The sequence below is a fragment of the Pseudorca crassidens genome, chromosome 3 (assembly GCF_039906515.1).
Source record: "Pseudorca crassidens isolate mPseCra1 chromosome 3, mPseCra1.hap1, whole genome shotgun sequence".
NCBI classification, from domain to species: domain Eukaryota; kingdom Metazoa; phylum Chordata; class Mammalia; order Artiodactyla; family Delphinidae; genus Pseudorca; species Pseudorca crassidens.
In genome coordinates this window covers 26,491,796-26,506,860 of record NC_090298.1, presented here as the reverse complement: position 1 = coordinate 26,506,860, position 15,065 = coordinate 26,491,796, and the positions used below count along the sequence as shown (strand labels likewise).

Here is a 15,065-nt window from a genome sequence, read left to right as displayed (position 1 = left end):
CAAGACCTGAAGAAACTAGCAACTCAGCTACATGAAAGAAGAACACGCCAGGCAGAGGGAACAGCAGGTGCGGTGCCCCCGAGGCATCAGTGTGCCAGGGGGGCGTGTGGCTTGAGCAGAGAGGGAGAGTTACAGAGATGGAGTCAGGGAGGATGGGAAGGGGAGGGTCTGGAAGTTAAGTAATGAGTTCAGCTTTTACTCTGAGTGAGATGGGGAGTCATGGGAAAGTTTGAACAGAGAAGTCACATGATCTGGTTTATATTCTGAATCTAGAATTACTCAGCTGCTCTGCTGAGAATATGCTATGGGGGGAAAGGGAAAAGGTAGAAATCGAGCAATTCCTGAAATAGCCCACTTGCGAGATGAGGACACTGGGGATGAAGAGAGGTGATGAGCCATGGTCAGATTCTGGGTATCTTTGGAAGAACAAACTAGAGACAAAGCATCTGGAAGGGGAAGGGGTGGGAATCAGGAACTTAGTTTTAGACGTTAAAGCCTGAGATGGCCGTCAGTGGAGGTGTCAGATAGATAATTCTATATGCAAGTGGTACAAGATGGAGATACGCTGGTGTGAATTCTTGGCTTACGGACGGCATTTAAATCCATGAGGATGACTGACTTCACAGATAGTAATCACAGAAAGAAAAGACAAGAAGTGCACGTAATGAGTCCTGGGCCCTCCAGCAGTTGAGAGATCAGGGAGGAGAGAAGACAGTCAAGAAAACTACGAAGGAATGCTGGCTGTTGAGCAAGGAGGAATGTCCGTACAGTATGGTGTTCAGAGAGCAAAGGGAAGGAAGCATTTCAAGAATAAAGCAGGGATGAACTGTGTGCATCAAATGCTTTGAAGGAGCATGGAAAAGGCTGAGAGTCGGTCCTTGGGTTTAGCAGTGTAGACGTCATTAGCGACCTTGATAAGAGCAGTCTGTGATGTACAACAGGGTAGTGAATCACTTCTCTAGGAGGTCATTCTTGGACGCAGCTTAAAATATATCGAATGTCTGTCTTCCCTAACAGAATCTAAGAGTCTAGTACACAGTAGGTCTCTATCTGATTTACTGAAGAAATACCCCGGGGCTGTACAAGTGCAATGTTCATGAAATCACCTAAAATGATCACTCTGTAAAGTGGAAATCTTTCCATATGGAAAAATATTGTGATGGAAAGATCTCTCTTAAGACACATATCAGAAGATTCATCTTCCCATACATCTTAAATCGTAACTAGCACTGCCTCAGATTTACTAGCTCCCCTATTAGATGATAAGTTTCTGAAGGGCAAGACCATTTCAGACTTCAGGGATCTTCATGGATTAGCTGTAGGTATGACCTGAAGTATGTAGTACCAATTATTCTCCCCACTCAGCCATGCTGGTCTGACACTAGTTTCATTCATTTAAAACACCTTCATGAAGGATCTACTATGGTCCAGGCACTGCTCTGGGTGCTTGAGTCACAGCATCAAAAAGGACATGGTTTCTGCCTAGAAGAACCTTCCAGTCTACTGTTTCTGACACACTGCTGACATCAACTGAAGAAGAGGCTCTGGCTTCACTGGACTGCATTGGACTGCAGTTCACTTTCCCAACAATAGCCACAGGTGATATAGCACAATGTGACATCGCCCAGATTCACCCAGGCCTAGATATATATGTTTATGAGTAAATACGCCTAAGGGGGTTCTTAGCCAGTTCCAAGTCTCCAGCAAAAGCAGGGTTTAGGAAGCACACCATGTTCTTGAAGGAATACTTTCTCTGTTGTTTCTCCCCCATCCCAAAAGAGAGTTAAATAATTTGATGGGATTGGTAATTCAAGGCAATTTGAAATTTATTTATTTTTCTTCCTCATGCATTGAATGTGAAGTGTACATACCTTTTCTGTATGTGATATGTACTAAATAAATATTAATTGGATGAAAATATTAATTGGATGAATAATATTAATTGGATGAAAATAAATATTAATTGGATGGCACAATGTGACATCGCCCAGATTCACCCAGGCCTAGATATATATGTTTATGAGTAAATACGCCTAAGGGGGTTCTTAGCCAGTTCCAAGTCTCCAGCAAAAGCAGGGTTTAGAAATAAATAAATAAATAAATAAATAAAGCAGGGTTTAGGAAGCACACCATGTTCTTGAAGGAATGCTTTCTCTGTTGTTTCTCCCCCACCCCAAAAGAGAGTTGAATAATTTGATGGGATTGGTAATTCAAGGCAATCTGAATTTTATTTATTTTTCTTCCTCATGCATTGAATGTGAAGTGTACATACCTTTTCTGTATGTGATATGTACTAAATAAATATTAATTGGATGAAAAGGAAAAAAATTGGTTTGCAGTGGCAAGGACAAAGTACAAACTCTAGGAAAGAACTAAGCATCACTGATAATACTACCTCCTTCAAATGTCTGCTGAGCTTTCATAGTTTTCATTGGTTGTACGGGAAGCTACCTACTTCCTATCTGCAGGACCACCTCTATTAGCAAAGTTTACATGCTGTGTCAATATGAAGACGGGGAGTAGCCATTGAGAAAGAGTTAGAAAAAATAAGTCCAACTATCCCAGTGTGCAGGTTCCAGCATGGATTTGAACCAATGGAAATCCAGAAGGACTTCTTGATCCAGCAAATGAGAACTGTGGTGGGTGGCGATATTCCACATCAGAACAGCACATACAATTCAACCTGGGCTCCACTTGACCACCCACCTGCCTGTTAGCAGAAACAATGAGCAGCCCCTCTTTGGTTCATGATAAAAATAAAGGAGACTGCTAATGAGCGACATTTTACATGCACAACCCTCCAGGCAAAGTTCTGGTTACCACAGCAAACCCCAGCTCATGACAGCAGAGGCAAAGCACATGACGTATCAAATGGCCAGAGTTCTGCTTCCCTGCAGGAAAGCAGCTATATTTGCCAAATATACTAATCAGCCACTATAGCCCTTTCTACGAATGAAAGCCCAACCTACATTTGTGAGTCTTGGCCATTCTCACAATTACTATTTGCCTGAAAGAGTAGCTTTTTGTCTGATGTTTACTTATCGGGATGCTGATGTAATTCTCAAGATGGAACCTATTTTTAAAAGGGGGTCCAAGAGCAGGGAAGGAAACAAATAGCTGCTTTCTCATTTTCCCGTCTGAAACTGGCAGAAGTTCCTTTGAGCCCCACATCTGGCAAGAGCCTATCCTTTGGCATCTTCCATGACTGGCCCAAAGCTGGTGACAGAGAAATAGACCAGTGTTTTAGCAAGACCCAGTGCAGAGGGTCTTGCTCTCAACCACCTAAAAATAGGATCCATGTTGTCATTGTAGGGTTCTATCAACTGGGAGGAGACAGGGAGGCAGACAAAAACCAAACTACAGAAAAGTGATGATACGAAAGGAAAACCAGGAGGAGGAAGATCTCAGGGCTTCTTATGAATGCAAACAAATTTCACCTTTGCACTCTCCCTGCAGAGACGATCAGGATGCAACCTGGTCGTCTCTGCCTTTCCTATAAGCATTCAAGGAAGAGGGTTTAGGCTTCCCTGGTGGCGCAGTGGTTGAGAGTCCGCCTGCCGATGCAGGGGACACGGGTTCGTGCCCCGGTCCGGGAGGATCCTACATGCCGCGGAGCGGCTGGGCCCCGGGAGAGGCCACAACAGTGAGAGGCCCGTGTACCGCAAAAAAAAAAAAAAAAAAAAAAGGAAGAGGGTTTAAACCATTAATTCTCTAGATGGATCACAAAAAGTCTTCAGCCTAAATGCCCAAGTGGTGAAAAAAAGAAATGAACTTCTTAACTTCTCAAGCTTAAGCCCAAGGCCAACTTTTCAGAGAAACAGTACATTGAGAATCTGAGTAAGTATATTTTTTCCCTGTGTTTTAACAATCTGTGTCCTGGGTTTCTGAGCAAAAAATGAATTAGAAAACTCAGAGTTCTGTAGGGACTTTAGGGATCTTAGGCAGTCCCTCCTTCTCGGAGACTCTATATGGAATAATAGTTAAGAACGCGGGCTTAGGAGACAGATTTGGGTTCAGATTCTTGTTCCAACTCTTAACAGATGTGCAACTTTAGGCAAGCAATTTAAACTTTTTGAGGCTACTTTTCATCATCTGAAAAATAAGGATAACTGGGATCAGTGCCTGGAATGTAACAAGTGCTTTACTTGTTCAACAGCTATTTATTGAGTGCCTACTGTATACTAGGCATCGTTGTCAGCACTGGAGATACAGTAAACAAGACAAGGTCCTTGCTTTTTTTTTTTTTTTTTGCTGTACGTGGGCCTCTCACTGTTGTGGCCTCTCCCGTTGCGGAGCACAGACTCCGGACGCACAGGCTCAGCGGCCATGGCTCACGGGCCCAGCCGCTCCACGGCATGTGGGATCTTCCCGGACCGGGGCACGAACCCGTGTCCCCTGCATCGGCAGGCGTACTCTCAACCACTGCGCCACCAGGGAAGCCCCCAAGGTCCTTGCTTTGATGGAACTTACATTCCAACAGGTGAGACAAACGATAAACAAATAAATCAAAATTTTATTTCAAATGGAAAAAGAGTAACATGATAGAGCACCTGGGGGGTGCCCATTTTAAAGTATATGATTGTGGAGAAGAAGGTCTTTGAAAAAGGTTTGAAGGAAAAAGCTTCCAGGAAGAAGTAAGACCGTCTTCTGGGATAGAGCTTGCTATGCTCCATAAAGGACAGTGTTTCTGGACACAGAGAGTGAGGGCAATGAGTGGGAACAGAGGAAATCACCTGCGAGTCAGGTTGGGGCAAAGGGCCTGAATCATATTCAAATGGCAATGAGAAAGCCCCAGGTTGAAGCTGCAGAGTGACATGACTTGATTTGTGTGTTAAAAGGTCCCTCTGGCTGCTCTGAGGAGAAAGGATTAGGGGTCAAGAGTACTCTGGGGAGGCCCAGTTAGAGGACCACGGCAGCAGCGGTCCAGGGACAAGTGACGGCAGCTTCAACTAGGGGGACTGCCATGGAGGTGGGGAGAAGGCGGATACTGGAGGAAGGGCCAACAGGACTCACAGACTTAGCTGCTGGAGTGGGAGGAAAAGAGAAGAATGAAGCGTGGTTTCTAGGTTTGGGGAATGAGCCTGTAGGTGGATGCTGGTGTCAATTACTGAGGTGGGAGGAGAAGGAAAGAACTAGCCTCAGGGGTACATATCAAGGCTTCCATTTTGATTGTGCTAGGTCTGAGGCACCCATTCTATTCCCATGCAGAGATGTCAGGTTGGCAGTGGGGCATACGAGTCTGGAAGTTGGTGAGAGCTCGAGACATAAATTTCGGAGGCAACATAATACAGATGGTAGATGAGATCTCCCTAGAAGGGACAATAACTAGAGAAGAGGACCCGAGGTCAAGTCCTGGGGCAACACCATAAAACAATGAACATCAGTTGATGTTGGTATAATTTTCAGTACGCTGGGAAGGAGAGCGTTGGCCAGTTATTGTTATCAGCATCTTTCTACCCATCTATCTACCCACCCATCCTGTCATCCATTCATACCATAAACAATCAGAGCACATTTACTGAGAGGTAGTAGAGACGATAGATGGTCCTCGACTTACGATGGTTCGACTTACAATTTTTCAACTTTATGATGGTGAAAAAGTGATACACAGTCAGTAGAAACCATACTTCGAATTTTGATCTTTTCCCGGGTTAGCAACAGGCGGTTACAACACTCTTTGGAGATTCTGGGCAGCAGCAGTGAGCCGCAGCTCCCGGTCAGCCACGTCATCACCAGGGTAAACAACCGATACACTTACAACCATTCTGTACCCATGCAACCATTCGGCTTTTCACTCTCAGTGTAGTATTCAATAAATTACATGAGATGTTCAACACTTTTTAATAAAATAGGCTTTGTGTTAGATGATTTTGCCCACTATAGGTTAATGCAAGTGTTCTGAGCACATTTGAGGTAGGCTAGGCTAAGTTGTGATGTTTGGTACGTTAGGTGTATTCTTTGTTTTTGTTTGTTTGTTTGTATGGCCACACCACGCGGCACGCAGGATCTTAGTTCCCCAACCAGGGATCGAACCCGTGCCACCTGCATTGGGAGCTTGAAGTCTTAACCACTGGACCGCCAGGGAAGTCCCATAGGTTAGGTGTATTCAGTGCATTTTTGACTTATGATATTTGCAATTTAGAATGAGTATTACTACGATGGGCTTATTATAGTACGTAACCACATTATAAGTCAAGGAAGATCTGTAGTTCAACAACACAAGCTCTGGAGCCAAACTGCTCTACTTAAATCCTGGTTCCACAAACTCCTGTAACCTTTGGGAATTTTCTTAACCACAGTGCACCATTTCTCCATCTGCAAAAGGGTATGTAGTGGGTTAAATGGTGCCTTCGTAATAGATATGTTCACGTCCTGGTACCTGTGAATATGACCTTATTCACAGATATAATTCAATTAAGGATCTTGAGTTGAGATCATCCTGAATTATCCGGGTGGCCCTCAACCCAATGACAAGTGTCCTTGTAGGAGACATGCAAAACAGAGACATGCACACACAAGAGAAGACACGAGCGCACAGGGCAGAAGGCGATGTGAAGACAGGGATGGAGATTGGAGTGAAACAGCCACAGGAATGTTGACAGCTCCCCAAAGCTGGAAGAGGCCAGGAAGTCTTCTCACTGAGAGCCTCCAGAGGGAGCATGGCCCTACTGAAACCTGATTTCAGACTTCTGACCTCCAGAACTACGAGAGAATCAACTTTTGTAGTTCTGAGCCACCAAGTTTGTGGTAATTTCTTACAGCAGCCTTAGGAAACAAACGTGGGGATAATAATAGCATGGATCTCATCGGATGGTTACGAGAATTATATGAGTTAATACGTGTAAAGTGTCTAGAACAGTGCCTGTCAAATAGGGAACATTCAAATGACTTTAATTTTTCCCCATGGACTGAATATCGCGCCAGATCCTGAGGCGTATGGATCCTGAAGAGTACGGGGGAAAGGGCCGATCATCTCCAGAGACCCTCAAGAGATAGATGGTGCCCAGGACACTCAGCAGGTGAGGGGCCAGAGGGCGGGCAGGGTGCTCAGGGGCCGTGTGTGACTCCCAGAAACTGCTGAACGCTGCTCCCCAGCAGTCACGATAAAGAAGTCAATAAGCCTCACATCTGGTTTTGAAAGACGAGTAGTTGGTCCAGAGAGGGGTTCATGCAGTCCTTTCTGGTACCTTCCTCTCCCTGTGCCATCTGACTGCCTGCTCTCTCATGAGAATCCATGCTGATGAGGACACTTGGAGCACATTTCCTGGGGACAGCTGTCTCTTCTTTTAGCCTAATGATACTGGGAATAACTGTGACTAGGGTGGGGTAGGGGTGGAGAGTGGGCAGTGGAAAACTGGAGGAAAGCAATGCCGAATTTATATGCTGAGTGACTTAGGAATAATATTTGCATGGCTGCTTTAGCATTGGAAGTTAATTTTCTTCACCAAGAGACCCATATAGCACACTCTAGTTTTACCCAAATCTCTATAAGATGCATTGTGTCAAAAAGGGGGGGTGGGGGTGGGGGGACTTCCCTGGTGGTGCAGTGGTTAAGAACCCGCCTGCCAATACAGGGGACATGGGTTCAATCCCTGGTCTGGGAAGATCCCACAGGCCGCAGAGCAACTAAGCCCGTGCACCACAACTACTGAGCCTGTGCTCTAGAACCTGCGAGCCACAACTACTGAGCCCACGTGCCACAACTACTGAAGCCCGTGCGCCTAGAGCCTGTGCTCCACAACAAGAGAAGCCACCGCAATGAGAAGCCCGCACACCGCAAAGAAGAGTAGCCCCCGCTCACCGCAACTAAAGAAAGCCCACGCGCAGCAATGAAGACCCAACACAGCCAAACATAAATAAATTAATTAATTTTTTTAAAAAAGGGGGTGGGGCTTCCCTGGTGGCGCAGTGGTTGAGAGTCCGCCTGCCGATGCGGGGGACACGGGTTCGTGCCCTGGTCCCGGGGTGTCCCGCGTGCCGCGGAGCGGCTGGGCCCGTGGGCCATGGCCGCTGGGCCTGCGCATCCGGAGCCTTTGCTCCGCAGTGGGAGGGGCCACAGCGGTGAGAGGCCCGCGTACCGCAAAAACAAAAACAAAATTATCCTCCCTCCCAGCCGCCTCCCAGCACAGCTTGTATTCCTGCAGCGGGCGGGAGCTGGCTTTGGATTCCACAGCTCTTAGATAATGGTGGGAATCTGATTCTGCATTGCATCCATCCATCTTGATTTTTAGCAAAGCAGGATGCTCACCCCTCGGAAGCCAGGGTGACAGAGTGTATGTCTTTTAACTAGGATGATTCGGTTGAGGTAGCAGAGTTAGTTAAAGTGGAGTGCAGGCAAAAGCAAGTGCTGGAGGGCTTCCCTGATGGCTCAGTGGTTGAGAGTCTGCCTGCCGATTCAGGGGACACAGATTCGTGCCCCGGTCCGGGAAGATCCCACATGCCGCGGAGCGTCTGGGCCCGTGAGCCATGGCCGCTGAGCCTGCGCATCTGGAGCCTGTGCTCCGCAACGGGAGGGGTCACAACAGTGAGAGGCCCGCGTACCGCAAAAAAAAAAAAAAAAAAAAAAAAAAAAAGCAAGTGCTGGTGGTGTCAGGTGTTGATAAAAAGGGAGACCATGAGTGGCTCAGTCCAAATCCATTTCCACTCCTGCCAAAACCCTCCAGGGACCCAATCTGGAGCATCGTTCTATTAAGGGCCACAAACACCATGAAAGCCCCTCCTCAGGAGGCTGCTCAAACACCACCAGATCTATTCTGGAATGCGCTAAATTTACTTCAACCTGAAGGCAAGGGATTGGATTATGGTCCTTCAAAGATCTGCAAATCCTTCAGAGAGTGTGATTTTTTTTTTTAATCCTCATGTGGATAGCTAGGCATTTCAGGCTGCTTAAGGCAACAAAACTTCCCCTACCTCTTCGCTATTATTTTATCTAAAGCTGTGACATCAGTGTGGGCAAAATTAGTCCTCTTTGCTGTAAAGCTGGTTCCCCAAACCCTGCTTCTCCAAAACCCCTTCACGTGTTAGAGTGTTTGATGAGCCACAGAAACACTTTAAAACCCCAAAACAAATAATCCAGGAATAACTTAGTCAGATGTTCAATGCTATCTGGTTTCATTAGACTGCTTCATAAAGAGAGTTAATGCCTAAGTTTCTGCAAGTTAATAGCCCAGTCACTCTTCACTCTATGTATTCGTGCAGGTAATGCATGCATCCCGAAGCCAGCGGCTCTCAGAATTGGGATTGTTTCCCGGCCCCACTGTGAATATGGGGTGGAGAAGATGTTATTGGCATTGGAGAGAGGCCCCGGCCAGGGGCAGGCCTCTTCCGGGAGCTGGAGAGACTTAAAAGACAGATGTGTCTTCTCCGCACTTAGTGCCTTAACAAGCCATCTCTGGGCTCGGCCGCCGTATCAGACCACAAAGGGACGCTTCAACTATTGAGTTTTCAAACCGTAAATGCTCCCAGTGTTTTCTTGAACACATTTGTAAATAGAATGTGGAGCTCTTTAGATCACAGGCAATTCAAGTCTGAATCAGATGACCTACCTGCCTTCAAATTCTGTCTCTGCCCAGAACTGCAGAACCCCGGGGAAACGTATCCTTTCCCAAGCCCATCTTTTTTTTCCATTTCCATTTCCATCAATAGAGATGGTTATTATAAGATCAAGGATTAAAAGGTTTTAAATGCCATGGAAGGATCCATCATTTTATATGGAACCTATGCATAAACCCAAGGGACAACATAATCTAGACCTAGACCATCCGGCTGGAAAAATAAATCAAGGATAACCTGAAAACATATTTTTATACTTCTCTTTCCTTAAAAAACTTTCTGCACATTTTCCCCAAATATCATGTAATTTAGCACACGTTTATTATTTCCTAAATCAAGGTAAGCACTCCTTTCCCTCCCCTCTCTTTACGAATGAGTGAGAATATTTATCTAATCTAAGTATAATGATAGATCCATTAATAAAACCAAGGGGGGCCACAGATTTTGAATTCCTCATTACCCACCTGCATCTTGCACAGCTGCCATTGAAAAACGACGGTTCCCAGATCAAGCACCTTAGACTGTGATTCTAGCTCTGGTGGTACTGAAATGAGGCGAGTTCTCTGCTTTTCTGGGCCTCCGCTTCTTGGAGTGCAGGAATTAGCCAGTCTGAATGTATCGCTCCTTCCAAAAACCACTAAGGAGAGGGGAGACCATCCAGGATCTCCCTGCTTTGAGCCCCGGCAACTTGACTTTTGCATCAGAGAGGGCCGTGATACATCTTTCACCCAGAACTGGGAGAAAGCTTCAGGCGGGTCTACTAAAAAGTCCTGCCTCCTGCCTCTACATTCAACTGGGCCGTCACTGACTTTGGCGAGAGGTTTATTCATTTCTCAGCACACTCTCGTCGGGACCCACACATACCAGATGCTGTCATTGAGACACATGCATATCTCAGTAGCTCTTTTTATTCCTCCTAATAATCCTGGGAAGTAGCTACTCTACCAATTTTGCCCATGAAGAAACTGAGGCTGCAAAATTTCGAATCATCTGGCTAGCGAGACGTTCTCTGCACCGTGAGGATTCCAGCCAAGTCTCCGACCCCAGTTCCACAATCCTTCCTTTCCCTCTTGGCTGCCTCAGCCGGTGCCATGAACCAGGTTCACCCACCCTGGCCAGCAGCAGCCTGTGCCCCCAAAGCTCCCAGCCTCACACAGTGCCCACCTGGCTGTCAGCAGCCAGCCCTTCTCTTTCACCAAGACTGATACCTTCCTCCGCTGCATTGCAGGCTCTCTCCAGCACCTCGCCCCACCTCTGCTTCCCTCCTACATTTCAGGGAAGGCAGATGCCAGCTTTTTTCTTTCCCTGCACCTGCTCCTGATGTCTCTGGCCCCTTCCCTCCCTTATCTGCTCCTTATCTTGACTCCATTCTCTCCCACTTCTCTTTTGTTTACTAAACATGCCTGGGAGGGGGAGCTGGGGGACTCTCCTGAATAAACCTTCCCATGACGCCACCACCTCCTCAAACTACCCTCCTGTTATTTCTGACTGGCATGCTTCTGCATCCAGTGTCCACACTCCCCACTTCCACTGTCTTGGCATTTGCCTTCGCCCCTTGCAGCCTGGCTTCCTTGGGCATCCTTCACAGATGCTGTCTCAGTCTCTGTCGATGGCCTTTTCCCATCATCCTCCTGGGATGCTGGCCCTTCTCAGACATTCCTGCCTGCACCTGTCCGCCCACCCTCCTTAGGGGCCTGCCTGCCGAGCATCCTACTTGGTAGTATGGACACACTTCTGAGGGCAGAAGAAAGAGGTTAAAAACTGTTGCGTCTCCAAGTCTGCCCTGTTAATGAGATTCAGCCTCTCCTTTGGCTTGGTCCTGACCTTTTGTGGGTTTGTCTTCTTTGGGATGTTTCCTCTTGTGGATGATGCAGAAAGAGGGAGCTGGGGCCACCTTCCAGCTGGGACAGCCACCTCCCACCATAGTCTGAGTCACTTAGGCCCACAAGATCTAGGCCAAGGGAGTATGCACAGCTCTGTGCTACCCTGTGCAGCCCACCAGCTCTGGAACTTCCAAGCCAGGGTTGGGACAACTCCCTACAGTACAGTCAGCTGGCGCAATGGAGTGCAGGGTGTCTGGAGTGCAGGCTCTGTCTCTCTTCCTGTCTAACCTGAGGAAGTTGGTGGGTGACTGGTCGAGGCCTTTTCTGGGCATGAATGAGACAAGGTCCTAAAGAAACAGACCCAGGACTTCCCTGGTGGTCCGTGGTTAAGACTCTGCACTTCCAATGCAAGGGGCGCAGGTTCCACCTTAGTCGGGGAACTAAGATCCCACATGCCGTGCCGTGCAGCCCCCCCACCAAAAAAAAGAAACAGGCCCAGACAGCATGATGAGTGTGTAAAGGGGGCTCTGCAGATCGACGGTCCAAAGGTAGGACTGCTTTACGTCTCCTGGGAGAGGGAGAGGCAGAGAAGTCACAGAGGAGGAGGTTCTGAGCTAGATCTTGAAGAATAAAAAACGCTGCATCAGGAGGACCTCATCAGGAGGACCAGGGGAGAAAGGATATTCCAGGACCTGGCCCTTCCCACTACTACCGCAGAAAGACAGCGCTGTAGAGGCCGAGAGGAGTACGGGTCAGGAGGACTACAGCTCACATGCGAGTTGGGGGATATGGCAGAAAAGAAGTCTGAAGAAGGGCATAGGATTTGGAATTCATCCCACAGGTCCTGGGAGCCACTGATGGGTTTTACAAGGCAGTCAATGGAGCTTGGTGACTGATTAGATGTGGGAGAAGTCAAGAAGGAGAAGTTCGAAAGCCTTTCTCCAGGCCTCTGGTCTGCTGAATGTTAAAACTCCAAACTCCCCATTTCAGCCAACTGTGTATTCTGCTCCCCACCCCCAGGTGACCTTTGTTTCTTCTTCACTCCAAGTCAAAGCAGTGCCCATACTTCAAGTCCATGTCTGATGAGCCTTTCCTTTCTTCCAAGCCCACTGCCACCCACCGGCTTAGACCTCCATTAGGTCCCCACCCTCTATCTTATTACAATAAGCTCACCAGCGTCCTCACCTCTCATCTCCCCAATCCCAATTCTTCCTGCAAGAGATCAGACGAGTCATCCTAAAGCACACAGCTCTTCCACTAAGTCTGTCAGATCCCCTCAGTCAAAAGTGGTTTCTTTCTCCACTGTACTCCCAAAATGTTGCATCTGGATCACTCTTCAGGTACTTTAGTCGTTAGATCATCCCTTCATTTCTCCATTCAACAAATATAGGGTGCCTATACATGCCACATGGGCACCGGTTTGCTTCGGAGCTCTCAGTATACGTATCTCACGTCTCCTGATAGACTGAAACTCTGACAGCAAGGAGGGAGCCTCTGCCACCTATGCACACCCCCAGGAACCTCTAAGCCCCTGTGCATGGCAAACCACAAAAATGGCTGAAATGAATAGAGAAATTATCATAAGTTTCCTTAAATAGTAAACTGCCGTGAGTGCATGCAAAATCAATCTCAACGATATTTAAAGCAGAATTCAGTGTTTTTCCAGGAGCATATTAACTGTGTTAAGGGAGGTACATTTATATACTTTACATGGTTCTGATTCTTCCTTTCCCAGCACCTGCCATCCCTCTGCTCCCACATCTCTCTCTGCAGCCCTCCCCCCGGCCACCATCACTATGTGGTTATTAGTGGAGCAGTGGGTTTTGGCCCATTCTAATGGAAGAAGGAATTGATGAAGCTCTAGAACCACCTGCAGCCAAGGGTATGTTCTGGGACATTCTCTTCTACCCCTGCAAGCAGCCGTCCCACACCACATCTGCCAACCTGTTCCTACGTGACCTGCACTCAGAAGTCAGACTAGAAAAGCTGGCCCTAGAGCTGGTAAAAATACCAGGTCCCTAGAGCCCAAGTTCAGAGCAGACTGAGTGGGAGAGGCCTCACTGCAGAAGGACCAGCAGCACGGGAGGTGCAGCGGGGGCTCTGTGTAAAAGCAAAGCCAGAGTATCACTTTCTGCAGCCACCTCCATCATGATGTGTCGAGGGAAACGCATCCACCCGAAGCACCATAGCTCTGTGAGAGGCAGGAGGCCGTGCCAGCTGCAAGAGGCCGCTCCTTGCCCCAGCGCCCCTCCACCTCCAGTCCCAGCGCACGTCTGCAGCTCTGGAATGCCCTCGTGCCTGCCATTCCAGTCTCTGCGACCAGCCTATGTCAGACCTTGTCCTCTTCACACTCCAGTGTCCCTTATCAAGGTCTCCGCATGGATGAGGGCTGCTGAGGACAGGCTTCTGGCAAACTCCAACCAGGGACCCTAGACCCTCCCCCTCCCCAATTCAGCATTGCAGGAAGACAAGCAGCCCTAAGACATAAAATGTCAACGCAAATCCAAGAGAGCGAGGGAGAGAGAAAAGAGGAGAAGGCCAGATTTGCGGAGGAACTGGACTTCAGAGGGAGAGAAGGTAGAGCAGCATTGCCTCATCCGTAGTTCCCCATCTCGCTGGCAGACGCCGGTAACCTCCCCAAAGATGCCCTTGCTCTTTGCGCGCCCTGCCCTCGCGCCGCGTGTCTCTTCTCCAGGCAGGAAGGGGGCAAGAGATGAGTAAGCGCGGGAGGATGGACCCCAAGGCAGTACCTGAGGCCAGAGCACCTGAGTACCTCCGTCCTGGAGGAGGGGACCTGGCGATGGTCCAGGGATGGGGATCCTGGGCGCGCGCCCCGGCAGGGGCTTCAGGCCCTGTCCTGAGTGTGCCCAGCAGTGCGCCTCGGGCTGTCCCGCTGTCCCCGGCCCGCTCTGTCGGGCCCTCTTCCCGAGGCCGCGTTCTCCCTGCGCCCAGCCGGATGCACAGGGAGTTTGCGCCGCCCAACGTGGGACCGGGGTTCAGCTCCCCTACTCGCCGCCTAGCCGGGGCTGGGATTCCGCACCTGGATTGGTCCCTAAACTTTCCCGGGCGCACGCGGTTTCGGGGGTGCCACGCTTCCGCCCCCACCGGCCCCCAACGGCCCCCACCCATCCTAAGCCCCACGTCCCGGCCACAGCGGGACTGTCGCTTCACCTGCACGCGTCTCGGCGGAGGCTCCGGCTGCTCCTCGCGAGTCCGGACCGAGGCGCCGCCCGGTGGGTCTCGGCGCAGCTACCGCCGCTGCTGCCACCGCCGGTGCCAACCACCGCGCCTGCCCGGAGCTGCAGCGCCTAGGTTCGTCCGCAGCCACAGGAGGCGCAATCCCGGGCGCCCACGGCCCTGCGGGTCCCCGCAGCCGCCACCCACCGCTTCTCCCTGCCCGGGGCCGCACGCACCGGCGCCGGGAGTCCGCTTCTCGCCCGGCTCTCCCAGCTGCACGGCGCTGGGGATCCACTGAGCCTCTAGGATGGGCGGGGATTCCCTCCCTCTGGTAGATTCGAGGGGCGGGAACTCCCTTCCTGGAGTGACATGGACGGGGGGCGGGGATTCCCCTGCAGGAATGACAAGGTGGGCGGGGTTCCCCCGAGCAAGGCACACCGCGGACCGAGTCCCTCCGGGTGAACGGGAGCCCTGGGGCGCTGCCTAAGAAACCTGGGGATCCTGGGAGGAAAG

At 49.3% G+C, this 15,065-nt stretch overlaps 1 protein-coding gene across 1 annotated transcript in view; it reads right to left on the bottom strand.

The window, feature by feature from the left end:
- Positions 1-14,855, bottom strand: part of PDZD2 (PDZ domain containing 2) — a 378,550-nt gene extending 363,695 nt beyond the window's left edge. The window contains exon 1 of the mRNA XM_067730459.1: positions 14,547-14,855. The gene's annotated coding sequence lies outside the window, so the exon portion shown is untranslated. The remainder of the gene's footprint in view (positions 1-14,546) is intronic.
- Between the last annotated feature and the right edge of the window lie 210 nt (positions 14,856-15,065).